At 45.1% G+C, this 27,982-nt stretch overlaps 2 long non-coding RNA genes across 2 annotated transcripts; both read left to right on the forward strand.

Annotated features, from left to right (window-relative positions):
• The first annotated feature begins 301 nt into the window (after positions 1 to 301).
• LOC115615930 lies at positions 302 to 5,293 on the forward strand. The gene is made up of 4 exons (XR_003994179.1): positions 302 to 424; positions 1,729 to 1,815; positions 3,319 to 3,498; positions 5,236 to 5,293. It is a non-coding gene; the product is annotated as an uncharacterized LOC115615930 (long non-coding RNA).
• A 960-nt stretch (positions 5,294 to 6,253) lies between these two features.
• Positions 6,254 to 27,808, forward strand: LOC115615929. Its single transcript, XR_003994178.1, has 9 exons — positions 6,254 to 6,456; positions 6,928 to 7,114; positions 13,910 to 14,093; positions 16,342 to 16,475; positions 19,101 to 19,529; positions 19,645 to 19,763; positions 20,238 to 22,823; positions 25,312 to 25,446; positions 26,459 to 27,808. It is a non-coding gene; the product is annotated as an uncharacterized LOC115615929 (long non-coding RNA).
• Positions 27,809 to 27,982: the final 174 nt, after the last annotated feature.

Genomic DNA, 27,982 nt, shown 5'->3' on the forward strand with positions numbered 1-27,982 from the left:
ATCAGGAGAAAAATGTGCCTCCTGACATCACCCTTCCTCTGTGAATATTTATCCCCTATTAAAATTGGCAGGAGGAAGGACTCTTGCATTAACCATATTGATTTTCCTATTTCTTAATCTCATAATTCACAGATTTCCCTTCTGATATGTCAAAATTCTCCAAACAAGCATCACTACCAAGTAATAGACTCACAACTCTCTTAAAAGAAAGAAAAACATCTGCCAATGATCTGGGATGCAATTCCTAACTCACACAGACTGTGTTAACCAGCTTGGATTCTTGCTTACATGTGCTCAAGCCAAGAGCTGCTCCAGAGGTGTCGGTATAATGATGCCCTATTAGCCTCCCAAAGAAACCAGATTTGGTGAGGATTGCCCTGACTGTGAGCACAGTTCTGCTTTCCCTCAGGTCCAATCATGTTCTGTAAGTGCTTTGTCCCCACAGAAACTGGCTGGAATTACAAATTTTCAGGACTCTCAGATTAGGAGCAGCAACTAATGCCATACAGAGGCTGGAAGCTTCCTTCTGCAGTAGAGTTTCAGAATAAATTACCAGAAAATGTTCAAGCTTTGTCTCCTTTCCAAAGGAGATCTATTTTTACCTGTAATTACTGGGGGTTGTATTAAGATTATTTAAATGACTTTTTAATTGAAAAAATGGGACATTCCCATGTGTATCTGCATTGTGCCATGCAGGCTGGACAGAGGGAGCACTTGATCCAGAGCTGGATAATCCCCCCCGGGCACTGGGAGGTGACTGGAAAATGCCTTGAAAAAACATGAAATTGTGACTTTTGGGGTTTTGTATAAAGCATAACAATTCTGTGCTGATTCCCTTGTAAATCAAATCCCAGCAGTGCTTTCTGAAGAAAGGGAAGATTGCTGAGGGCAGGGCTGTGTTCTTACTCTCAGGGCTCTGCTGTGACACCCATGTTAAATGTAATAGCAGCATACCTGTGAGCTGGACCACTGTTTCGAATGCCATGTATGAACTGTCTCTACTTCATCATTCTCACATGTGCTGGGTTTTTTAGCTTTTATCTTCCCTTCTACTCCCATCAGAGTGTTTGCCAGCTGTTCCTTTAATGGAGATTTTATGATGTCTAAAATTCACAACACTTGGTTGTCATTAGTCCTTTGTGAAATGTAATAACTCGTGATTTTTGCAGAAAGCTTTGCACTGATTTAATGCCCTGGAAATAAGGGATGCAAAGGGAGTTTTCCACAGAGCCAGTTCCCCTGCAGAGGTCAGTGCCAGGGTGGCTTAGGCAGGTTCCACTTTCAGTAATATTGCTCAGTTTAGAAACACCTTTCAGTTTTAGGTGGTACATGTCTGCATGGACCTGGGCACGTATCCCTAGAAAGTGTGTTTATGTAAAGAAATATAACAGTGCTTCAACCCGCTGCCAGAATATGGCCTTAAAATTGTTCTGCTAATGTGGGTTCTTACACAAACAGCCTGCTGCAAACATCTGGAGACATGTCTTATAGAAAGCTTACTATATGGCTTAGTGGGTTTAGAGTGTGTAGAAATAAGTGCTCAACAAAATGATAGAAATACAGTTTTAAAATAGAATAACTGGTGGCTGAGACCTAGCACAGCTGATAAGAAAATTTGGTGAGGTTGGGTTTAATGGACACTTCCTTTTTGTGGGCATTCAGGGTGTTGATTTTAAACTCTGACTTGTTTCTTGTCTTTTTATTAATTGCTTTATGTTTGACATGCAGGAATTTCATCACAGCTTCCATGTTAAACTGATTGACGCTTCGTTTACTGCACGTTCCCATATGTCTGCATATGGATATGCAATACATGTGAGTATGCCAGTTCACACACTGATGTTTAGCCAATAAATAGAGGGCTATATATAACAGTGTTAATTATCTAGCTCTGAACAGTGAAACTGAGGATAAATGGAATGAAACTGCTTATTCCCTCTCTCCACACAAGAGAAAAGCTGGACAAAACAGAATGGTTTGCACAATCACACCTATGCCCAGATAGGAGCATGTCTGCTCTGGAGCTAGTTTTCAACAGAACTACTCTGTTACTTCTTTTTTTCTTAATGTTTGCTCTTTCTTCTACCAGTCATCGAGACTATTATACCAAAGACAGTCACTGTGTTAATTCAATATCCTGAATTTTGGGTCTTCAGTGGCTCCATTCAGAACAAAAACTTTTTTTCCAAGTCAGCATTTCAAAAGTTGTTTTGATATATGCCGGAACTCAAATTTCAGTGTTATGAATGAAAGATCATAAGATATATTGGAGACAATGCTTTATTTCACAGTGGGTTAGCATTTGAATTGATGTCTTTTTGTTTCCAATTTTTAAACCAAAATACCTATTTGGAAGATGGCACTTAGAAACCAATTTATGATGAAAAGCACTGATTTAAGGTTCCCAGGGGAAATGAGAAATTCAGCTTGAATTTGGGTTTCAGTGGGTGAGCACAGGGACTGCTGCAGACGTGAGCCACGTCCAGCCACTCAGAGGGGGAAGCACTCCAGTAAATCATTTAGTCGTTTGGAGGTGATGTGACACCAAAATGGTCTTAATGATTTTCTTCAGTGACTCCACTTAATCCATAATGGAATAGATTGGAGGAACCTGATCTTAGGCACATCTGGCTATTTAAAGGACTGCAGCTACATGATGGGGGTTGCGCCTTTTTCTGGGGTTCTCCTCTCCTGCATAGCTGGAGTGTGAGGCCGTGGGTGCGGGAGCACGAACAGCAGCTCCTAGTGATGCTCCTCCACCTTGGGGCTGGAAGGGATGTCTTTCCACCTCCTCTGCGGGAAGGAGTGGATGTGGTTCAGCTCTGTGGTCAGGCTTTGTGGTTTGGGGTTTTCAGTGAGAGTGCAAAGTCCAGTGTGGTGGACAATTTTGGATTTGAGGCACTACTCAAAAATTGAGCTTTCAAGAGCTCTACCAGACCAAATTGTCAAAACCAGCTTTGTCAAAAATATAGACTCACAGGCTGGTTTGTGTTGGAAGGGACCTTAAAGCTCATTCAGTTCCAACCCCCTGCCAGCTGGGGACTCCACTGCGTCCCTGGGCAGTTGTTCCAGTGACCGATTGTTCTCATGGCAAGAAAAGCTTTTCCTTAAATTTATTTGAAGTTTCTCTCAGTGCAACTTGTACCCATTGCCCCTTGTCCACGTGGCCATGATTTCCTTTTCTAACAACAAAGAGGCAGTGGATTAGTTAAAAGCAGTTTTGGCTATCTGTTCTTGATCCAAGTAATTATTCTGGCTATTTGTCTGAGCCAAACCTGTGTGCTTCTATTTATCAAATTACTTTGCTTTTATCTGAAGGTCAGGATGAAAACCACTGATGGAGCATCGGAGACAAGCAGGAACTAGCACTAGTGCCCAGTGCTTCCCAGTACCCTGTCTAATATTCTGGCAGCTGCCCAGGCTATCCCCCGTGGACCTTCTTCTCTCTTCATGCTATATTAGAAGATGCACTTTTTGTTCCAGTTGGATTTCTGATGAGTATGTTTAGCTCGAGAAAAGGTTATCTAGGTGTAGTTTTATATCTGGATCTGCTCCTGTGCTGAGACTCAGTGGCTGAAGGACGCAGTGTCTTCATGCCGGGGTGGGTGGATGTTCCCTCCTGGCCCAATGTGAGACTTGTTTATCCTCTTGTTTTGGCATTAGAACACATTATGCACACCCATCCTGTGGGATAAGATTCGAGTCAGTGGGTGGGAGCTTGAAGGTACCCAGTGTGGGAGCAGGACAGGCACAGGCAGTGGGGAGCACCATCACAACCTGCCAACCCATAGCCATGGCAGGCACTGCCCCTCCATAGTGCTTCACTGTGGTCAGAGAGTGGGTTGTTCCCATTCTGATGGGATTATTCTTGAATTGGCTTATGTGAGTCAATCTGTTCAATACAGCGCTGGAAAGGCAGGGCTGCACTTGTTTTAGTTACATCGATGCTGCTTTTCATGGGGAAAATGGTAATTTTGGTGTATAGATTTTAATGAAGCCTGAAAGAAGCCTCTCAAAGAGATAACTAAGATTGGATGGAAAAATTAATTTTTGTGAGAGTCTGAACTGCCTGTTTCAGTAATTCGGACAGTTAAAAATTGAACTGGAGGTTGAAGATATTAGATTGAATAAACAGTCGAGTATTTTAAGTTATATTTAATACTGTCACAAGTAGATTAAACAAGTGGCTGGCACAGGAGCAAAAGGAAGAGAAGCAATGTTGCATCTTCAGTCCTGCTTTCGGGGGCTGACCTGTTCATTTCCACAGTAAATGGCTTAACCTGATGTGCTATTAGAAATATTCTGAATTACCTGCACAGGAAACCCACATTCCCGTGGTAATAAATGATTACCTGTTGCCCTCAATTATTTTTATGTGACTGAGTGCAGTTCAACAGTCTGAAAATGTAGTCACCTGCAAAGAGGGAGGGTGGAACCCCAAAGTCCCTGAGGGGCAAAAAGAAGTTTAAATGAGCTGAGCACCAGTATGCCTCTGAATGATCTCACTGCAGAACTGGTGATAGCAATCCTCTGCAAGGCTTGTGGAGATAGCTCTGCAAAGGAATGTCCTCCGTGCCTCGGGGAAGGTGCGTGAGCCTTCTGAAGGCAGCACTGGGAAAAACAGACTTGTAAACATCTGACAGAAGCGTCCCTTCCTAATAAATATTGAAATACTCCCTTCCTGAATTCGGCACTATTAGTTCTGGCGCTGGTTCAAGCCTGTCTCTCATCGAGTGATTGATTTCTTTATTTCTGTTCTCTCCTGCCAGCCCCTGGGAACGTGATTGAGTTAAATCTGGAGAACCTTAAAAGTGCAGTGAATTTATCAGGGAAAGAATGAGGGTACTCAGGTGCAGGAGGCTTTGGGAGGCAGGGCAGTGTCTCAAGCTGTGCATTTGCCCAAGTCCTGCAGAACAAAGTCTAATTTCATCTGCTCATTTGGAAGAGGGCTGGGTTGGGGTATGAGAGATGGGATTATTGACCCCGGGGTGGGGGGGTTTATGCAGGGGTATCTTAGTGCAATAAAACATGAGTACTTGGTAGCTGGTCATGAGTGGGGTCTCCATTGGCATCAGTTGGTTCCTGCCACTGAACTACAGAACCTCATTTTCTGTTTCTATGGAGGAACATGGTGTAGAGCGAGGCTGCTGTGTCTGGCAGGGTGCTTTCACATCCTTAAACTGGATTAGACTGCACGTTACCATACCTATTTCTTGCTCATTTTTTCCTCCTTAGACTGTTGTGCTCAGGGGACCAGCAGAAACCTGCTGAGCGCTGGGGCAGGAAAGATGACTACCTGGAGCTGATGATACACAGAGATCAAGATGTGCAGGTGACAATTACTCATCAATCAGCATTTACTGCATGGCTTCTGTATTTCAGTTACAGAATCTGAAATTTAAATAGCTGTTGTAATGAGCACGGTGTCACACCAGAAGGAAGCGAGCGCCAGTGACAATGGGCTGTATTTCTTCTTGTGCCAAGAATCTAAACGTAAAAGCAGGTGCTGCAGCAGTGGTGGCGGAAGGAGGATAAGTTGCAGTTGACAAAGCACAAAATTCCTCAGAAGCAGGAAAAAATCCCCACAAGTATCCCACCAGGTAATGCTGGAAGAGCACCGTTTCCTTTCAGAACATTTCCTTTCAGACCAAGAGAATTTCACCAGCATTTCTCAAATAGCTCAAGTGTTGGGTTTTTGTTCACCCTTGTTTCTTCCAGAAAAGGACAACCTGCCGCCTGGCTCTATCTGCTCTGGTGCAGGGAGCATTATCTTGCCTCGCAGCCTGCACAGTGTATTCCTGGAGCAGATAAATTAAAGGGGTTAGTGACTGTTGTTTACATATTTAATGGTTTTGTTTCCTCTGCACATTCTTTGTCACCAGATTTAACCATCTCGGTAATTGCAGGTGGCGGCTGTTGGCTGACATTGGTGTCCTGAGCTGTAACTGGCTGCTCGGAAGTGCAAGAAATAACCAAATGGTCACAAACGATTCCTCATGGGCAAAATGCAAATAAGTTCTTAAGCTTAAAGCATTTGGCAAAACTGCACAAACTCAGTTAAAATGTTGGTTATCTCAAAAAGAAGTTGTTAGCAATCTTCTGCTTGTTTGTTTTACCAAATGTTTTGTCCTATTGTAAACAGGGATTGTTCTTATACCTCTCAAGAATTATAAATTTGTTTTGGTTAATGTTTGGGTCAAGTCCTTCAGTCAAAGCAAACCTGTGAGGCACAGGATGTGATTCCTGATTAACCATTTTCTTCCTCAGACAGACGGTGCCTCAGATGGCAGCGACCTGCCAGCGCCTGTCCCCAGCAGCTCTCTGCCACCATGGACTGAATCCAGCAAGTTCAGCCAGACATGACTGAGGAGCAGTCCAGAAATATCCTGTGGACAGAAGGGATAAGGGCAAGGTTACTGGCTGGAGGGGTTGGACTCATTCCCATCGGCTGTCGAGGTAAACCATTTCCTAACCTTGCAGAAACTTGCACGTCTCCAGCAGAACTAGTTGAAAAGTGAAGGGATTATGCACAGTTTAGCAGAAAACTGCATGGTGGGTGGAAGAAAAATAGCTTTGAATTTTATAACTGTTTTAATTGATCACTTCAGCTGATCTCTTATTTGATATCTACCTAATGACGGGTTTAGTCTAGTTGTGTTAATGAAGGGCTGAGCATTGGGTAAGATCTCTTACAAATGTGATTAAGGAAATACAAAAATCAGGATAACTACCTAATGCTGCACTGCTCAGCTTGAGAGAGCAGGAAAGACAATAAATGTTAAATGCAATTTAATATACAACAAATCTCTAGTATACGACATCCCAATACATCAAGAAATTTTTCTTGCTTCTGGCCAGGAAAAAGCCCTATTTGTGTTGCTTGGAAAAAATGATTTACACTGCTTATGTTTATTTACACATTCACAGCTTGCTAGAGAAAGGCTGATTTTCCACCCTTCTTCACATTGTTCTTTGAAGAATTCCTGCTATTTCAGCAGCAGCAACACTACTTGTACCTGCTGGGGGCTCTGGTAACCACAAAAGCACAACCTGAGTGATGGAAGACCTGCAAAAAACACGCAGGAATGTACAAACCAAAGAAGGATTTTACAAGGTATGTGGAATGTCGGTGCTGAGGGAAAGGTCAGGAGAGCACACAGCAGAGAGAAAACTTGTTCTCGTGCATGTACCCAGTAGTTATGCATCGTCTTCTCTATCCTGTTCATTTTCACCCTGAAGTTTTCTCAGTGTGTAGATCTTACAGATGCCCTTTCATGTCAGCAAGAATTCTTAAAGCCCTGGTGCAATGTAGGGAACTTAAATCAGGAGAGGCCAACCTGCAGTGGTGAGTGCAGGGCTGAGCTTATGGACATGGTTCTTGTTAGGACTCGATTAACTGAAGCCACCCACTGGGAAGGGGAGAGCTGCTGGCACGAGGCAAGGGAGGCGGCCTCTTCCAACAAAGTCATGAAAATGTTCAGCATGGTTTCCTGGTGCTAAAACACGGACCCTCCTCCCTTTTCCCACATTAGGTTTAATGCAGCTTTTCACATTTCACGCAGGAATATTAAGAAACCAATTAGCCTGGAAACTGCGGTCAGTCGTAATTCCAATGAGGCCCCTGGGAAGGGATAACCAAGCAAACAAACTTCTCCCCATCTCCTCAGCCAGGCCACCAGGCAGGACAGATCTCTCCAGCAAATCAATTACATCAGCTGCCCAGAGCAAATTGCCCAAGGCAGCTTTCTCCAGGTTTACAGGAACTGCTGTTGGGTCTTCACACGATCCATGTGGTGTGGGGAGTGGGAAACTATAAATCATACAAACAACACAGGGGTTTACATTGCCCTGATAAAGATCTTATGTGCTTTCTAGACAGATCTTCAGCAGCTAGTTCAGACAGCCAGTGCAAAGGCAGGACTTTGGCATTTTGCACGATTGATCTTATGCTCTGGAGGTTTTCGGCCTTGGTCCATGAGGCAATTTAAGATCATAAAACAACCTAATGGGCTTTGGTGTATTTTATGTCTCAGTCCTCCTGTTCCAACCAGGCTGGAGCTGGACAAAATTAGAAATTACCGTCTGCATTTGCGTACACAGCTTAGGACCATAATAAAACCTTAATATAGTCCCTTCTCTGGGAACCCTCTTCCAGACGTGCCTCCAGTGCACCAACCCTGTGGGACGAGGACACCTGTGACTACCTTTGGTGGTGACAGTAGTGCTCATCTTTCATGATGTGACCCATATGGAAGTGGAGAGGAGTGCTGTTGAGTGTAACATGGCTGATAAGGTTTGTTCATGGACTTGACTGTTCGTGAGTTTTGCTGGCAATTACTGGAGTGAGATAAAAGCGTTCTGGGAAGAGATGAGCAGGAGAAAAAAACCACAACAACCTCCCTTCAAATAAGCAGAGGCGTATCTTAGTTTTACAGATGCACATAGCATCAATCAAAATGCCACCTGCACACCGTGGCTGGTACCCCGAATTATACAGTTTCCCTGAGCTTATAGGATGCATAAAATATGTGTTTAACGAAGCAGTCACCAGTCCGTGGATCCAGGAAGCTTAAGAAGTGCAGTATAGGATATGTATGTCCAATGCCTGTTCACAACAGATTATTTCAGGGCATAAGAGGAGAAGGGATTCATTTCATCACAGTAATTATGATTAATTTTTATGACTCAGTAGGTGGCATCCCAAAGTGTTCAAAGCAAGTTCCGATGCTATCTGGAGTCTGTTGGGGACATGCAGATCCTTGCAGCATATTTAGTGAAGCTGGGCGTGCTAAGTAAAGGCGAATCACTTAGCAGCATAAGCCAAGGTCCTAACCTGCACATTGAGATTTCAGGCACTGAGCTGAGAAGTCATGGCCCATATCCCCTTTAGGGGTGCCTGCATCTCCACATTGACTGCACGGGGATCAGATGATGCTGTGATTCATGCTTAGATGTCCTGGGCAGGATGAGGTGAGCCCTGAGCCCATCTGTGCAACCCAGTGTCTGGCTGGGGGCCTCACACACCAGAGGGTTGAGATGGTGGGAAAAGTGGAAGTAAAGAGTAGGCCTTTTCTGACACTATTTTTATTTCAGTGTGCATCAAATCCTGTTTTTATAACTTATTAATGATAAATTGATCCCAGGAGGGTACTAACTCTGTATTTACAGAGTGTTCAGACATGCTGGGGGCTGTTTTAAATGTACCAGCTGCTCAGTGCTGATTTAAGTACACAGATGTTATTAGCATAACATTCAAATTCGATGCCCTTCTTATCCCCATCCTGCAAATGTACAAACATGATAGCACCAGCAGCACAGCAGATTCATGCAGGAAAAGCCCTTTCTCCCCCTGGCACCTCCCTGTGGGCTAAACTTGCAGTAAAGAGCAGCTCAATCATCCTATTGTCCTTCTCTGGGTCCCCTCTTGTGCATAGCTCACCGCAGGGACAAGAAGAATGGTTCCAGCATGGAAAGATGCCTGGTGGTGGTGATGCGGCTTCTTGCCAATCATACAGTGAAGCCACATGGGCTCAAGGTTGGGTATCGCTTGGGTTACATATGTCATGGAATGGTTTGGGTTGAAGGGACCTTAAAGCTCATCCAGTTCCAAGCCCCTGCCACGGGCAGGGACACCTTCCACTAGAGCAGGTTGCTCCAAGCCCCTGTGTCCAACCTGGCCTTGAACACTGCCAGGGATGGGGCAGCCACAGCTTCTCTGGGCACCCTGTGCCAGCGCCTCAGCACCCTCACAGGGAAGAGCTTCTGCCTCAGAGCTCATCTCAATCTCCCCTCTGGCAGGTTAAAGCCATTCCCCTTGTCCCATCCCTACAGGCTCTTGCATAAAGCCCCTTCTAGCTTTCTCGTTGCCCCTTTAGGTATTGGAAGGCTGCTAAGAACTAGCAGTGGAGATGACCCTGTGCTTGGTTTTGTATCTGTGCACTCTGTTGTGTCTGTATGGTTATTGCTGCTGAGCTTTCCAGCGCAGGGATGTTTTTCAGCTTTGCTCTTGCCCTTGCTTTGTATTTTTAAGACATGAACTGTAATGGGAAATAATGTTAGGGATCTTTGAACCGAAGGAACTGGAGATAGTAACAGCAAATTGATGTCTGGCTCCATGAATTGCATGTTACAGAAATGTGCCTGAATCACAGTTCAGGACTGGAGCACGACAGAACTGAAACAGTCAAATCCAAGTCTGGTTGACTCTTTCCTGGCAAGTGTTAATGTTGCTGGGAGCTCTGTCCATCGCAGGTGACAGCAGCAGAAGCCTCATTGCAGCTTCTCTGAATCCTCCCGGAATTCTCCTAGGCTTCTGCAGTAATCTTCAAAATTAAAAAAGTTCATTTAAGTTTTCTTCCCTTATTGGGTATTTTAAAATCTACTTTCTGTTGCTAATCTTGATGAAAATTACAGCAATTATAACACACAAAGCAAATGTTATCGCAGGGGCTATAAAGCCCTTTCACAAAGGGGCTGTTCTCCCCTGGCAGCAGAGGTGTGAGAGGGCCCTTTAGCTCTTCATTTTCAGTTTTCCATTTCAAGTCCTACATTGTTTTCCAGAGGAAAAAAAATAATAATCTTTTTACTAATTCAATCCTACCCATGAGCGGGAAGTTTACGACATTTCACCAGGAAATCTGCATTCGTTTCAGTTCAGCCTCCTAAAGCAACCACACTTCCATGGCTCAGGGCCACATAAGGAACACAGAAAGGGAGGTTCTTTGGTAGCTCCTTGATCCCCACAAGAAACATCCAGCTACACAATAAAAGTATAAAGTAATGACAAGAGCAGACCTGGAAATAATTTCAAAGTCAAACTGTTGTCTTGTGAAAGATGAGGAAAATATTACAAAGAAGATATCAAAGGCTCAAGAAGGATTTTCTGAGGCATGTTGTTACAAAAGTCTTTACCACCCCCTGCAGAGGCAATCAAGACTAATGGGGACATTAGTACAGCAGAGGACTACATATCAAAAGAGTCCCTGGAGCAAATAACACCCAGTAACTAGAGCATCACTGGCAGCGTGCTCCAAACCACCCCCCTCTGCCACAGAAATGAGTAAAAGGGTCGTAAACAGCAGAGAGAAAATTTTTGCCTGGTGACTGCAAATAAGCACCCAGCAGAGCTGTTAAAAGTTGCTTGCTGGAGAGAAAAATATGATTCTTCCAGTTTTATGGGCCATGTTCGGGTAGCTCTTACTCCTCTCCCATAAATCCAGTTTTCACTTAGATTAAATGGGAAGCCATCACAGGCTTTGCTGAATGATGCCCTGGATTGTCCTGCCCTTGGTGTGTGGCGCACTGCAGGAACCCACTGCCACGCTCACACACAGCTTGCCACCGTGGACACTTGGCTTTGCAGCAATAGTTGCTGCTCTGGGCATGAGAAATTCCCCAAATACCTTCACAGATGTCCATGTGGAGTCTCAGTTCTGCATAAACACTCACTTGGTTCATTTATTAAAATGTTTAAACTTAATTAAAGAGAAAAGAAAGGTTATGATAGAGTTTAAGCTAAAAAAGGATGGCTTGGGAAATATCTCATTTCTCTAAGAGAATGCTCAGAGGTAGAACTGGGTACAGTCACCGCAGTGTCCAAGGGTAAGGAGGAAAGCAGGTAGCTGTATCTCACCATGTGGCATTTCTCAACAGTTTAGAGAGCATGTCTTTGTGCTCTGGTGGCAGCAGCTCACCAAAGCTTGAGTTCGACCGCTGCGGCAAAGCTGGAGCTGATGGCTTCACCTTTGGGAACTGCTGCTTGGCAAAAAGCTTTTCCCAGGTGTAGCATCAAACACTGGTTCCCTTCTCAAACCTCACAGTGTCCTGATTGGGCTCTCAAATACTCTGATGTTTGCCAATTCACACTGCAAGTGTGAATAACAGAGCTGGAATCTTACTGATTTGCAAGAACTTGGGAATATTATGAATGTGAAGCGTGCTGTGCAGGGGAACGTGGTGCCACATAAACTGTGCTGTGTGCCATGATTAATGCTAAATGAAAAGAGATGCCACTGACTGTATGTGTTTTGAATAAACAACACGAGTGAGCTGATGCACAAAAGGTTCTGGGGTTGCTCCTCGCTATATTTGGGTCAAAGGAAAAGATCAAATCTCTAACCAAATCCTGCCCGATGTACATAAGGTATCACAGCGGATGTGGGGCAGTGCCTCAGCCCATTGGCCTCAGCCCAATTTGTGTGCTTTTCTTAATTTTTTGTCCCTCAAGTCTTTCTATGGTCTGGGAAATGTGGAGGGTTCTCACGTGTGATCCACTGATGGCCAGTGAGACACATGTCCCTGCAGCCCGGTCTGACAGCACTGCCATCACTATAATTCAATACTCCCCTGGCTCAGCAGCAACAGGGTTGGATTCATCTGTCGTTCTGCATTCCTGGCACTGCGTGCTGTTGGTCTGCATGCTTTCTGTTAATGATGATTGTGTACCAATTTGTTCTGGCACCGACTGCTGATCCTCTCTCATGTTTTGCTGGGTGCAAGTACACCAGGGAGTATTTGCCTGTGTGCTTGTTTCACCATTTAAAATGCTACAAGGAAGGGCTTAAAAGTCATTCTTATTTTTAATATTCACATCTACACGTTGAAATTAATCTTCTCTTACTAATGTGAAGAACAAAATCCCAGGCACGTTAAAGTCACTGGGTTTGAGGGGTTTCCTTTGGCTGCAGCTGAACCAGGCTTTCACCCAGGATTGCTGTACCCTTGTTCCTAAGCTGTTCCTACAGCCAGTGTCCCTGAGGGACTGGTACCTTCTGCAAATGCAACCGGGCAGCTGCAGGGCAGGTCACCTTCTGCTGGAGAGCTCTGCAGAGGGACCTGCTGGAGAGCCTGTTGTTCTGTGCCCTCCGGTCCAGAGCTGAATACTAAACATGCTTGCTTAAAATGGGAGTGAGCTTAAATGCTCTGGACTTAAATCTATGTGAAAATGGGTAGCTAAAAATAAACCTATAGAGATTCCTGGAAGCAGCTCCGGGCTGTGGGCGGGAGAGATGGGCAGGACGTTTTGGAGATGTCAGCCCTGTTCTCACTCGGCTGCGCTGAACAATTCAAACTCTCAGAATTTTCCTGAAGCAGTATCCAGCGTTACGAATGGGAGTTCTCAAACAGAGCATGCCACTTAGATTTCATCACACCATAATTTCTTCTGGGTTTTCCTTGGAGCTGCTTTAAACCAGAAGTGAGCAACAGTTTCTAAAATGTAAAGTTACTTCAAATCAGTTGTGGTTTTTTTTTTTTCCCCAAAAAAGTTAGAGGTGCAACAGGCTTGTCACAGCTGAATCTCCTCACACAGGTCACTGCTTTAGTGAGCTGAGTTTGCCCCAAAATAACAGGTTTTTCACAAAAGTGAGTGGTGCACAGAATGCATCAGCTGCCACACAGTGCCCCACATTTCTCATCATTTGCTAATCCCTGAGGGAGCACCTGCACCGTGGACTAGAAATTGCTCCGACATCCATGTTTGTGATAAAAGCCTCGGCACAAGTGATGGTGTTCATGGCACAAGCACCTTGACGAGTCCCTCATGGGGTCTGTGTCTGGGCTGGGCTGCTCGCGGCTCCGGGCGGGCCCATCAGGATGGCTTTATCCAGGTAACAGTCCTAGCTGGATGCTGACAACTGGAATCAAACCTGTGTGGGGACACTTGCAGAAGGGCGTGTTTTATTATGTGCCATAGAGAAGGCACAGTGTGCCTATAAATGTTTTATGCAGCCTGGATTGCAGTTCAGTGCAGAGACTAAAAGAGCAGCGCAGAGCTAAACCCGCTCTGGCTGTCCCATGGTTCCCCTTGCCTGCTGCTTCCCTGGCAGCCCCAGAGCTGCCACCAGCCCCTTTCCCTCCTGAGCAGGTTTAACCCTGTTTCTCTCTGTCATCTTCTCTCTCTTGCTATTAGGACCTCAGCTGCTTCCTTGCTAATTGCACTGCCTTACGCGACAAAGCTGTCTTCCTAACCCCAGCAAAAGCTGCTTATTACTCGAGATGGTGATTTCCAATCTCTTGTCAGAATAGCTCCTGGCATCCTGAGTGCAAGCCACTGATGGCTGGATAGACTTCATGCAAGTTTAATGAAGCACAAGGTAAGTGGAAATACACTATAGAGAGGAGGTCAGCAAAACCAATTAATTAAATAAGATAGAATAACTTAAATTTCCAAAAGGGAGTGTTATTGCTCTGGAAATGCACCTAAATGCCAGTTCAACCAAGAAGTGACACTGGTCCTGGCATTTCGGTGCATCTCCAGAAAGATCAAAGTCTTGCCTAGCCTGCGACAGGGAACATTTCATTTCAAATGAGACAGTCCATGTGCGTTGGGTGGTGCTTGGATGTGTGGATCACAGGTAAAGCTGAGGTGTTTATAGGGGAGACCCTCCAGCCCTCCGTGTTCCACCGCTTTGCTGAAGGGGTTAATTTGTTTTCACACTGTTGTTCTCACGAGCTATGGGCTGACTCCTGCCAGCTGAGTGGAAAAGTGATTTAATTTTGCAGCTAAACATGGCAGATGTGTGTGTGGGAGGGCTGGGAGGGGGGAGCAGGGGAATGTTGTTGTTTTTGAAGTGACCGAAATCTGGTCCACCGGATTGCAGCTAACCTAATTCCAGCCCGTGAACTGGTGGAGGCTGGCACAGTGCTGTGGTCGCAGCAGGGACACAATGCTCAGCCGGATAGGGATGATGGGATCCCACAGCCCTGGGGCTGCGTGGGGCAGAGAACCATGGAATCATAAAATGGTTTGTGTTGGAAGGGAGCTTAAAGCTCATCCAGTTCTAACCCTCTGCCACGGGCAGGGACACCTTCCACTAGAGCAGCTTGCTCCAAGCCCCTGTGTCCAACCTGGCCTTGAACACTGCCAGGGATGGGGCAGCCACAGCTTCTCTGGGCACCCTGTGCCAGCGCCTCAGCACCCTCACAGGGAAGAGCTTCTGCCTCAGAGCTCATGTCAATCTCCTCTCTGTCAGGTTAAGGCCATTCCCCCTTGTCCCATCCCTACCGGCCCTTGTCCAAAGCCCCTCTCCAGCTTTTTTGTAGGGCCCTATAATATAATGTCTCATGTTAATCAAAAACCTATGATAAAAGAACAGTGCAGTCTGTTATTCACAGTTAGTCCTATCTTGAACTATGGATGGTAGTGGTGTCCGGAAGAGCAGTTCTAGCTGTGGAAGAGTGAGCCATCCCAATGCACAGCACAGCAGGATCCAGAGCTGCTCACTGGCGGCTGGCTCTGTCCTGCTGCTGCATCTCCTACACACACATTAGACCAGGGTAATGTGCACCAGCCCCTCCTGCACCCTTCATCTGCTTTTCAAACACCCTGTGCTGAGCCTTTGCCTGAGGCCAAGGTAGGGCAAAGTGTGCAATGGCAATGTCCTTCTCCTCCGGGAATGGCAGGCAGCAGGGAGCAGCAGGTCACAGTATTTCACTTTAAGTTTGTAATGCTCACCCAGGAACCTACATTTCAGTGTTACTGGTAACAGCTGATTAGCAGAAAGAAGAAACCAGTGATCAAGGCTCTGGCAGTGAAAGAAACGTGACGTACTTTGAATTATTCTGTAGAGAATACAGCCTTCAAAAACATCGTTTTCCTTTACACTTGGAAATTACAGTGTCTGCTTTTGAGTTACTGGATGAGGGAACAAGAAGCACCATTTGTGTGATGACAGAAAGAGACATTTCTCTACAACGTACAAATGAAAATTCATTACAAACATAATGCAAGAACAAGGAATGCAAATATGCAGACATGGGTAAATGGCAAATAAATTCAGCAAAGAGAGACTGTGTAGTTAGGTTTAATACTTGTTTATACCTGTGAAGCTTCTTAAAATCTCCATAGGTTTGTTTGGAATCATGCACTGCAAATACTGCTACCAACCATGGTACCATGACATGAGTGAGCTGTACCCTCATGCATCAGTATGTGCTCTGTGAACATCCTGACCATGATGCTCCACACTGCGGCAGCTCTGGTAGGTCCTTTCCATGTGTCCCAGGGATGACAGGGTTGGAAAGGTGCTTTTGTTTTTGCTTTAAATCAGGACGGGAACTGCTTTTGTACCATTGTGATGTAAAAACTTGTCAGTTGGAGGAGGTTTTTCTCTCTGCTTTTTTTACCTTCTCTGGTTTTGCAAATTAAAAGAAATTTTCCCATCAGATTCAATTTGTACTTCAAATAAGTAGCATTTATTCTGGGGGAAAAACTCTCCAAACTGCTCAGAAATTGAGCAGTAAATCAATGGCAGCTTCAGTGATGCTGGGAAACTGAAATGAAGTCATGGGTTGATGAGAAGCTTTTTGGAATGACACACAAGTTGAACCTTTTTGGTTCAGTCTCCAGACATCTGTCCCGAGGAACTGATCCTTCCTGGCTGGCTCAGAGAATCCACACACCTCCACGGGAAGGCGGTTGTTGTGTGTTGTACACCCAGACTACCCAACGCAGGAGCTGTTTAAGCACACTACAGGTAAAATCCCACTGCCGGCTTGTCTCCGTGCCCGATACAGAACGTTTGCTTACCTGCCTGGGTTTAGACAGGAGTAACCCCTCCTTCTGCTTTTTCATGGGCAATATAATTATGTGGAAACAGAACATGTGGAAAACAGTTTCTAGGTGCTCCGAGAGCCAGCTTCCAGCCCCAAGAAAACTAAATATTTGGGGCTGAAGATACACAAGGAGATCCACTGTTGGTAATGGGGGGTAATGAAGCATTAGGAAGGCTCCAGCTGCTCGGTGAACAGACCTGCACCGTGCTGGAGGAGCAAGGCTGTGCCCAAGGCACAGCAGCTTTGCTCTGCCTCCTTATCTTTTTCTGGCTCTACCTTGCAGCACTTGTGGGCGAATGAGAGGGGAGGAACTGACAAAGGGATTTGAGTCTCGGTTTGATGGCTGAGGTATTACGTGTGGGTTTCCCCACGGTGAAAGCACTGCAATTTATCTCCTGGATTTTTGGGGTAAAAAGACCACTGAGCAAAGATTAACCATTCTGGAGTGCTAACGCTGCGTGAAAAGGCACTGGTGTATTTGGCAATTGCTGCTTGCTGTCAGCAGCAACCTGTTATGTGACTTTGGTTATTTATTTCGGTTAAACGAGGGGTACATTTCCATGCCATAAGTTTTTTAAGTGTTAACCAGAGGAGTGGGATATTTTTCAGGGGACACAGGGGCTATTACCTGATTTGTCTGTTTCATTCATATGTACTGCTCATCACTCCACTTTTTCATGTTGAAGCTTCTTTGGAGTGGCTGGCACTCTGTATGTGTAGGTCAGGCAGCAACAGAAACACGGGTTCCCTCAAGTACCTCACTTAGAAGCAGGATATGAAAATGATCCAATTAATCATCTACGGTTTCTTGCAAGCACATTAGAATAAGATCACAGTGTTCATGCTTAATGTTGTTGAATAGTCTCAGTGCTGTCACATCCTGACTCTCCTGTACCTAGTGGTTCATGCTCAGGCTTCTTTTGTTCCTAGTCCCATCAGTCAATTAATCCTTCTTCCTTACACTACCCCTGAAATGTCATCTTCTGCACTGGCTCAACATGTCTGTTTTGTGATTAATCTGCTTCGTGCCTGAGCTCTGAGCCTGTTTAAAAAGCCTCAGCAGCCTGGGACTTCCTACAAGGTTTTCCATTTCCTTTTCTTATTTACTGTAGAAAATTGCTGATGGAAGGAAAAAAAAGTTCCCCTTTCACTCATACATCAGAAGCTGAATACAGCTTCAAGGAATAGCTGAGGTCCATCTGGCTAAAACAGGAAGGCAGAAACAAAGCAGGGAAGATGAGAATGGGAACATCTGGATTCTGGTCCCAAGATATCCATGTAATTGGCTGCAGTACAGAACTGCTTAATCCACCACGATCAGATTCACCCTGGCGCACGTGGGCCCTTGTAGAAAAAGAGGGATGGAGAAAGGGGATTATGCAGAATATGAACTGATGTCAGGTTATCACCAACATACCCGTTTCCCACAGTATCTTCTCTCCTCCGTTCCTGACTCAGGTTATTCAGAATCGCTTGCACTGCTGCCTCACTGCAAAGCTCCAGCATTTCATGATGAAATAAGGTCTGTTCTTTCTGGCATCAGAGGATGCTGGAGCGAGTTTCCGTGGAGCGCAGGCTGTCTCTGTGACCTTTCAAGTCCCTTCATGTGTCTCTGTCCTTCGCCTGTGAGAGGCCAGTCCCACCGTGCTCCCTTCTGCTCTGGCTGCCGAAGCCCTCGGGCTGCAGGTGCTACAGTGGTATATTAGAGAAAAGCACAATGATTTATATAGAAGTTTTCTGCACTGAAATACTTGAAGGTGACTTAGAAAGCAAATGCCTAATGCTTTTAAGGTTGGGTGTGTTTATTGCTGTATCACAGCAGTATCTCATGGTGTGAATAACGGTTACAGAACCACTTTGAGCTTATTTGACAGGTTTTGTGGCTATCCTCTGGTTTTCCCTTTTGTATTTTCAACTCCTGAGCTGTGCCATCCTCATTTATGAGCACCTGAAGCCCAGCATGGTGTGCAGACCTGTGCCAGGTCAGAGAGACAAGACGGTGCTGCCCGGGAAGGCTTGTTTCACATTCCATGGCAGAATTCAATCTAGACGCCCTGTGGGAAGGAACGTTTCAGGATCAGGTGAAATATAGTCACTTGCTTTTGAGCACTGTGAGTTTTCAGGTGGGCAGAGCTGAATGGATTGCCCTTTACCCAAAAATGTACTTTCTCTATTACAGAAGAGTAGCATTTGTATGAGCTGTAACCTAGGTAGCCCCTGTGCGGGCTCTGACTGGTAACAGACTGTCGTGGTGCATGAAGGCAGCAATAAATTCTGTATTGACACTGAGCAAAATTTAAATTCTGCTGCATTTTCCTCTGTGTAGCAAGGCACTTACTACAAAGTAATATGATGGCAATTCTCAATAATTCAAGTAGCCAACAGCACTTCTAGATCCAGGCACTTGTACTTAGACCTGCATCCCTTCCTGAGATCCCCTCTTCAGTTCAGGTATCCTTCTCCTCTTCGTGAGGATGTGGTGCACATAGATTATGCAGCTTTACCTTCTCCAGCCCGTGATGAGATTACCTCTGCTTTTACCCCAGAGCGCCAATTAAAGGAGAAGCCCATACAATCCTACAAAAGAGCATGAAAGTAAACATGGGAGACTTGTCAGGAGCGGTCCCGTTCTGTGTCACCGCGCTCACCGGGCGTGACAGCCCCTGCTAGCTGAAGGTAATTGAAGCAGGTGCCGTATTAATATTTATAAGCCCTCACTAAAATCCTACGTGATCTGCTCATGCGAGATGCTGCATGTGGAGCACTTGCTGTGACCTGGCTCTCCAGTGCCCTCCCTTCTCCCATGCTTCTTGTGCACATTATGCACATTGGCAATGGAATTTCGCATTATTCATAAGTTGCTTTTTATATCTCAAAGAGATGTCAATGTCCCTGTTCCCCCTAGATCTGGCCAGGGAGCCTCTCAAAAAGGATCTCTGCTCAAACAGGCTTAAAATTAATAACCAAACCAGCAGGTCTATGTGCACTGGCTGGTGGCTCGCATTATGCCACAGTGCCTGTGGGAATCGGCACTCTTGGTGCCAGGAGGGAGGAAACGCCATTGCCCCCCTGTGTTTCTACCATTCTTAGGATTTCCATGAGTGACACCAGTGGGAGTGTTTCTGACCGAAACCAGCCAGGACAAGACCCTCCACCTGGCACGGCCGCAGCTCCCAGCTCCATCTGACATTCTGCTGGTGTAGCAGCCTGTAAGTAGCCGCCAGTTCTTTCCAGCATGTCATTACTGGGCTGTTAGCTGCCTGTGAACTGTGTAATTGAGACAGAGCAGATTATGTGTACACATGAGACATTGCCTCGTGTCCTTGCCTTCCACCGGAGCCGCTGGCACGTGTCCTGCTGGCACATGTCCCGTAGCCGTGGCCACTTCATCGCACAACATTGCTTGGTCATTGGTGCTGGCATCACTCAGTATTATTTCTGCAGCTGGGGCCGAATGGGCATAAAAACAGGAGAGTAATGAAAGGTGAATATTGTAATGGTTTTTCACATGAATTCCTATCAAATTTTGTGAGGAATGATGGATAACTTTATGAATAGGTGGCAATAAACCAAATAGTCATTTAGTAGGAAACAGCAGAGCCAGGTGAGCCTTAATTCCCTGTCTCCTTTTCACTGAAATGTCAATGATTCAAGTATTTTTATTGCATTTTTTCTGCTGGCAGACTCAGAAAAGGAAACCAAAAGGAACCACTGTGAAGTCTCAGCTGATCTCTCGAGAGCACAAGGACAAAATACTTCCCGGGCAGTCCTGCAGTGTATCGCACACTGTGCTGCAGAACTGCAGGGTCTGATCGGAGAAGAGCTGCCATCCCGGAGCATCCGGTGACACTGTGGGATGGGAACATTGTTTTTTCATTGCAGCTTCAGAAAAAAAATAGAACAGGAATGTGAAGCCTGGGGACAGGTGGACGGGAGTATTGAGAAGCTTCCATTTCAGAGGCTCGGAGAGTAGCACAGATGTATGACAGTGTCTTGGATATGTGTTGAGACCTTTTCCAATCAATTATTTTGTGGCAGTAGGATTCATGTGTCTAAACACAGGTGTGCCTGCAGCTCACCACATGCAATGATGCCTTCTGGTCAGCCATGGGCTAGAAAAGAGAGTTAAAATAACAGTGCTTGCAGAGCAGTGGTTTCCAAATGGTTGCTTGGGCATTTAAATAATTGGGTCTAGGAATTCCTGCAGGGAATGACATGCCAGGGTGCCTGGGAAAAGCTGGTCAAAACATTCTTTATGAAAACAGGAAAAATCCATTGCAGTACAAATGGATATGGTTAATAACCTCCTTTGACATGTTAGCAATGAAATAAACAATTCCCGTGGAGGAACACGGAGCGTATCACCAGACGGTCGGGTGGGCAAGCAGCGTTGATTTGTTTTGTTGGCTCACTTAGTTTCTGGCCCTTGTTTCATTCTGTCGCTTCACAGTGACAGTGAACACCCCAGGAGCTGGCTCCAGGCTGCAGGATGAGGCCCCAGGTCCTCCTCTGCTCCTCAGGGCATCGTTACTGCACTGACCAGAGCCCCAGTCCCCCATGCTTGGGAAGAGTGAGGCTTCCCATAGCAGCCTTCTGCTTAAAGACTTCCTCACACCAGTAGAAACTGGTGCTGATGATGAGACCTCACCAGTTATACTGCTCAGGAAAGGCATCGTATGGGCAAAGGGAAACTCTTTCATGGAAATGCTCAGGGAAGTGAAAGCAAAAGGTATAAATTTAGCTAAACTGGCACTAAACTCTATTTTGAGTCTCCTAAATGAAGGTAAATTGAACCAAGGTCCCTTTGATTCTGAAACCATTTTAGAGCTTTAATGATTCAGCTAATTGTTTTGCCTGATTGATAATGCATAATTCATTGTGAATTTAAACTCCACAGAACTCAGGTATTTTTTTTGGTGTGACATTTTAGTTCTTCACACGCAGGGAATCGTCACATGGCTGTAGGGAGGCAGAGAGCCAGAGGGAGATCAACCTGTTGGAGGGTTTGCAGCAGACCTGGAGTCAAGAGTCTCTTCAAATCCATATTAATTAATTATATTTCAATGCTCTGAGCTCTGGGGAATACTGCAGTGGGGGGGTTCTCAGATGCTGCTGGCTGTGCCCCCTGTGAGCGAGGTGGGTCGGTCTGTCCATTCACAGACCACGGCGCTGGGAGGTGAGCCCCAGGCTGCTGCTGCTGGGGGCCCTGACACAGTGTGGGGCAGCCCATGGTGTGTCCTGCCATGACCCTGCTGCTGGGGAGGGAGATGCTGCTGCCAACGTCCCCGTGCTTAGCAACAGGACTGAGGCAAAGGCTCATGCTATTAAATAACTTGCTTTATCACACTCAAATCCATCATATTTAGAAATACTTGTTCTCTGACCACTTTATTTTGAAAACCTTGGTGAGTTATTTGCTTATCACAGGGGAGCACTGTGCTTACAGGAGCAGGGGTTTTGTCTGCACTTGGTTTGCTCTTCTAGGCTTTACTGTGTTCTTGTCCGCCTGGCACTTCACATTGTTACTGGCTCACATCAAATACTCCAGAACTGTCTCTGGGATGTAAGTGTGCTTTTCTTTTCTCCCACAGATGCCTACTGGCAGCAACAGTAAGAAAGATTTCTCCCTACATAAAACGAAAGGAGAGGTGAGCAGATTTGTTCTGCCAGCATGGTGATAAACCACGAGAAACTGAGCTCCATCTGCCAGCCCTGGCGAGGCAGATCTTCACCAGCTTTCACATCTGAAGTGGAGACCAGCAGCATTGCTGCACTATGTGGGCAGGGATGAGCCAGGGAGACATTTCCCAGCATGGTGAGAGCAATTCTCTTCCTTTCTCAGGCAGTTTTTTAAGTATTAGCAACCATGGTAACTGGAGTAGAAGTGTAACCAGTCCGCTGTGCTTTCGGTTTGACACAATTATCTTTGCAGAACAGTCATGTTAAAAATAAACAGGACTTGCACCAGATTCCTCAACACCTTGCTCTGTTCCATGTGGGAGACTGGCTGAAAGTTGGGTGTAGTTTGGACCAGTGCATTGCATGCTGAGGCCTGTGCAGTGGGTTGGTGTTGGTGGCATGTCTGCCGATTACCATCATTCCTCATTGACCTGCATCTGGGGAAGAAGAAGATGACCTTTGCGGTGCTTCCATGTCCACTGATGTGGAGCAGGAGAGGGCTTCGGGGTGGATGTGCCCTGCTTCAATGACGAAACATCAGGATCTGGGGGGTGATGGAGCAGCAAAAGCCTCCATGCACCTGCGAGGAGGTAAGAGCTGTATGTGTGTGAGGTGGGCACCTGCCTTTAGGACTGTTTTGTGGCAGCACAAGGTTGGCCGAAGTTAAACCCAGTGTAACGAAGGCTCTGGGCATGGTTTCATCCACTTCAGCCCGGCAGCTTTGGCTCTGCAGCCCAACACTCACAGGGTATCTTGCTGGTAAGCTCTGTGCAGACCGAAGTACCTCATGATCTTTTAATGGTTACTTCTGGGTTTATTTCATTTTTATGTTATTTAGGGAAATCCTTAACATGCACTGAAGTTATTGGTACACCAATACATTTGCCTGCTAAGCACAGCTGGTTTTCCACAGGATAGTTGAAGAAGATAGGTAATGTTTTAGCAGGAATTACTGTATTTCATACGGCTTACGTACTGACATATTAAAACACCTGGGATCAATGTTTGCTCTTATAACTGCTGCCCTAGACCAGTAATAATTCAGATTTGACTGACAAGAGTGCATCATCCATTGACAGCAGATGAAACCTTGGATAAGCAAGGTCTTGCTTTGGAAATCCTAGGTAAGAGTAATTGAGGGTGCACAGATTGTAAGCTGTGCCTTAAAAATAATTGCTATAAAAAGGTTAGGAAGAAAAAAGGATTTGGTTATGTCATTTTGTCAATGAATATACTGTGATTAAAAACTCAGAATAGTTTGGATTTGATATCTCTGCTTCACATCAGTACATATTGTACAAAGAGATGGCAGAATGTGGTAAAAAATCATTATCAAATTGTTCTTGTCTGAAATCAGCCATTCATCATCAGTTTGTGCATTTCAAGCTGCATTCACGCTCAGTGCTGCACATGCAATACAAGCCCAACGTGCTTTTCGCAGTTGTAACGTCATGATTTCCTCCTCCACCTTCAGCAGATGAGTGGGATTGGAAAGATCCATGTCAAATACTCCTCCAGTTTTGTTTGCAAGCCCAGCACACTGGGCTCCTGTGCTTTGTCAGGAACAGGTCACTGAGACATTCAGAAAACCCAAAATAACAGAACTCAAATAGCTACTAAGTGCTGTGCTCCATTCCCAAACCCGCAGAAGTTCCCTGCATTTGCAGAAAGTGGGTGAGGTCACCCTGAATGCCTGTGGAGGGATGGAGGGAAGTGTATCTTGTGTGTCACATTACTCCTTGTCCGAGGAGCAACTAAATCATCAAGCAAAAGCATGTGGAAAGAGGGAAGAACATTTGTCCTGGGTTCTATCCCAGCGTTATAGGAAGTATGATTTTTTTTTTTCCCTTGCCTTTTTGTGGAAAGTAAGGGACAGGCAGAGATTGCAGGCTCTTAACCAGTAAAGATTTTTGTAAGAGTCATTTCCACAAATGTCTTACATCCCATATATAGATCTTGAGCCTATGCTTTTAATGGCCTGACAAATGTACAATAACCCCAGATGACTGTTACTTCATTGCTTGGCTATACAGATAAGAGGAATACTTTCCTTTGATTGAGATCTTAAATCAATTGTTCCTTTACCCAGTGTCTAGTGGTTATTATCCAAGGAGAAGATAAAGTTCAGATGGTAAATTGTTAATATTGTAAGAAAAATGTCTATTGTGTCCTGCTTAAAGTTTCCTGTCTGGATGAAATACTTTCTTCTATAATATTTAAGATTGTGTGTAATCCATCAGAGCGCAGACTTGATCAGTGGCTGTGTTTGCTTGCTCTGTGCCTGCACTGCCAGGCTTCACAGGGTGGTTCTGTGGAGCCTGTCCGCACCCTGCACTCAGCAGGAGCAGAGCCTGGCTCCCCACAGCTCCCCACTCTGCTGTGTTCTGTCTGGGGTGGCTGCTGGACCACCAGACCCTTCGCTCTTGAGACACCAGCACTTTGAAGGTGAAGTCCTTAAAATGCTTTCTGGGATTAGTCATTGCCTTTCCAAGTGCCATGACTACAGTAACAAATGGAAACCATTTGGATGTTCTTCCTTTATATCTTTATGTTACCAAAGATACCAGATTTCCTCTCGAGCACCCAAAATACATAGTCTCACATTCACTTCCCAAATGAGCAACAACTGTAATTCCTCACCTACTCATCCCTGATTTAGTTTAGGCCATAATATTTCATACCAATTTCCTGTTTAATTTTCACCTTGTGCCATTGAGAGGAGTAGTTCTGTTATTTTCTAATCTGACTTATGTGCCACCTTACGAACTTTAACTAGTCTCAGGGTCATTCTCATAGACAAATTGCTGTAGGCTGTTCAGCCTTGGGAAGATGTATATCCTTTATGGAATGTATCCTAAATATAAAGCAATCTCACTATTAAAATGTCTGCTCTATCACTAGAAGACTAAATACTTGTTCTTTTGACCAGTTCATTCTAGACCTTGAGAAGCAGTGACCTAGTAAAAAGTATGGAAATCTACTTCCTGAAAAGCTAGCTGTTAGAAAGGTACATAGTTCATGTGAATGTACAGAACTAATTCTGACACACTTCTATTTTAATTTTATTTTGTGTTTCAGATCTGACAGTGATCACCAAGGAAACTAAGAAACACTGGTGGCTCCTCATGTCTCCAGTAATTTGAGTTAGATGCTCCTGGTTGGGGGCAGTGTGCTTCAATTGAGTCAAGGACAAGAAGCATCAAGTGGTGCCAGGTAACAGCTTTCCTACTTGTCTCTCTCTTGGGTTTAAAGCCATCTCAAGCCCCCACTGTGATCTCTGACCACTGTTGTTGAAAAGTGACCTCTACCACAACCAGCCTGGGACTGAAGGAGGCAGACCCGGAACCCCAATGGCTTTTCCTGACCAAGGACAGGCACAAGTACAGATGGTATCAAGCAAATGGGAGTCTGGACAAGCTGATAACTTTGGGTGCTGCCACAGCAAATGTGTACACAAGTTGATGGCTAAACTCTGTTGATTTATTTGTGCTCCTACATGCTAAGTCTGAGCCCACAGAGGTACTGTGTGTCCTCTGTTGTGGTAAGCAGCTAGAGCAAGTGGGACACCTTGAGCCTAAAATGTGGCAGCTAAGATAACTAAAGCAAGCCACAGTTTCATCCGAATCAATAGGAAAACTGAAGGAAAGCTCACAAATCAGGATTTGACCCCAAATTTGGTAAGCAAGCAACAAAGTGAAAAAACTCTGCCTTCGCAGCCCCTGGTTACTGCAGCCACAGAGCCCAATCCCACGGCAAAATAAGACCCATGTGTATGGGCCGGATCCCTACCCTTGAGTGCTGCTGTTGGTTCAGGCTCAAGGAGTTGGCATGAAGGAGAAGTCTAGTTTCCATGCTGCCCTTGCGAGCCTATTTCTTTTCCTGTCTCATTAACCCAGAATTTGTGGCAGTGTCGGCTGCTGCTGTTGTGACAGATGCTGGAAGAGGCTGGCAATATTTCTGGTGCTAAAAGCAGTGCTGCTTTGTTGACAAACTGTTAAGAAAAAGATTTACTGTTATGGGGCTGTTTCCCCTCAGGGTCACTTTCTAGAGGGAATAACTTTGGCTCTGTCAGTTGAGGCCATGTGGGGGCACCACACCAGGGGACACGCAGACACCGGGGCCCACAGGCAAGGACAATGTCCTACATGTCACACAAGAAAGTCAAAGTAGCGGCTTGTCCAGAGATGAATATATGAAATGAGGTCTCCTCATTTGTCCTCCACAGAAGCAAAGGGTGGTTTTCCCCCTGGACTGCTTGATGTGCTCATGATGAACCGTGTGTGTTTGTGTGGCCAAGGTAAACGTCCGGGTTAGTGGCACTTCATGGACATCGTGATGATCTCCTGTTCCCTGCCCCATCCTCTAAGCAGTCTCTCTGGGTTTTTTTGGTATACCACTTGGAGAGCTTACCCTGCGCAGTTTGTGTTTTTCTTGCTTTGGGAATAAATAGATGACAGTGTCAATCCAGGACATTTCACCAGCATTGAATGCAATGGCTTTTCTTCTCCAAAGACTCTTCAGGGATTTTATATGATCTTCTTGGCTGTCAACAATGGAGCTGTACAGCTTCATTAAAGCTTTGCAAATATTCAGCTACAATAAGTGTCTCCTGCCTCTACTTCATTCTGTGGGTGTTTTTTTCTATTGACAGGAGTCAATAGTAGCATATATGAGGAAACAGATAAATATATATCTAGCTAATGAGAGGTAAATGGCTCTTCAGAGCAAGTTGGCCTCACAGATTTCCCCTTGTTCTGCGTTTTCTTCTTTTTTGAACAGACATTCAGCTCTGCGCGTTATCCCACTCACCTTGAGTGCGCCTGAAACCTCCAACCTCTCTTCAGTGTGTTTTCAGCGTTTTGCAATGTCAGATGTTGCTCACAGCTGCAACAGGAATTATCTTTTGTACTTCTTTAAAGTAAAAGCAATTTAGAGCATCTACATCTGCAGAAACAGTAGCTCCTTGTGGAGCCCAACGCCCAAGAGGTGCTTGTTTTTATACACTGTTGGGCTACATCAAAGGCAGCATTGTTGAGTAGTTAATGATTGCCTCTTATGTCAGTTCTTAAATGTTTTGTGTAGTGTCTTTATTATTCATACCAATCTGTCTTTTAGATCATCTTCCATAGACACTCCAGATTAAATTTTCTTCATTATCATTACAGAACTAGATGAATAAGTGGCACATCTGTTCATGAAGTGGTTTATTATCTGTTCTGATGAGGTTTTGGATGAATAGCGGAATGACTTAAATATGGAGCAGAGAAACACATACAGGTTCATGCATAATCTTGAATTCATAACCAGTAGTGCTAAGTCGAGGCATCTGATTTTACACAGAAGAGGTAATTATTAATTAATGATCTGGGCCAATTTATCACAAGGGCCAACTTAATGAAGGGACAAGACGAGACAGAAAACAAACCTGCATGTGAGACAGCGCTAATGAAGACCCAGGCATTGTTTAACTGGTTCCTGCTCCATCACTGCGAAGGAAAACTCTATAAATATTTTATAAACACGCCATTTTCACCATGTAAAACCAAATTGCACCAATAAATCTATTTATCCAGAAGTTATTTCCTAATTTCTTACAGCTGCATCCTTTACAAAGGAAGATATGGATCATTTGTCTATCAGAGACAAAAAGGCTGGATTTTCCACGTCTGGATGGTGGTGGTTTCCATGAACACTCCCAAATGGCAGCCCCCATCACTGCACCATCTCCTTCACTGTTGGGTCTGGTTGT

The sequence above is a fragment of the Strigops habroptila genome, chromosome 12 (assembly GCF_004027225.2).
Source record: "Strigops habroptila isolate Jane chromosome 12, bStrHab1.2.pri, whole genome shotgun sequence".
Taxonomy (NCBI): Eukaryota; Metazoa; Chordata; class Aves; order Psittaciformes; family Psittacidae; genus Strigops; species Strigops habroptila.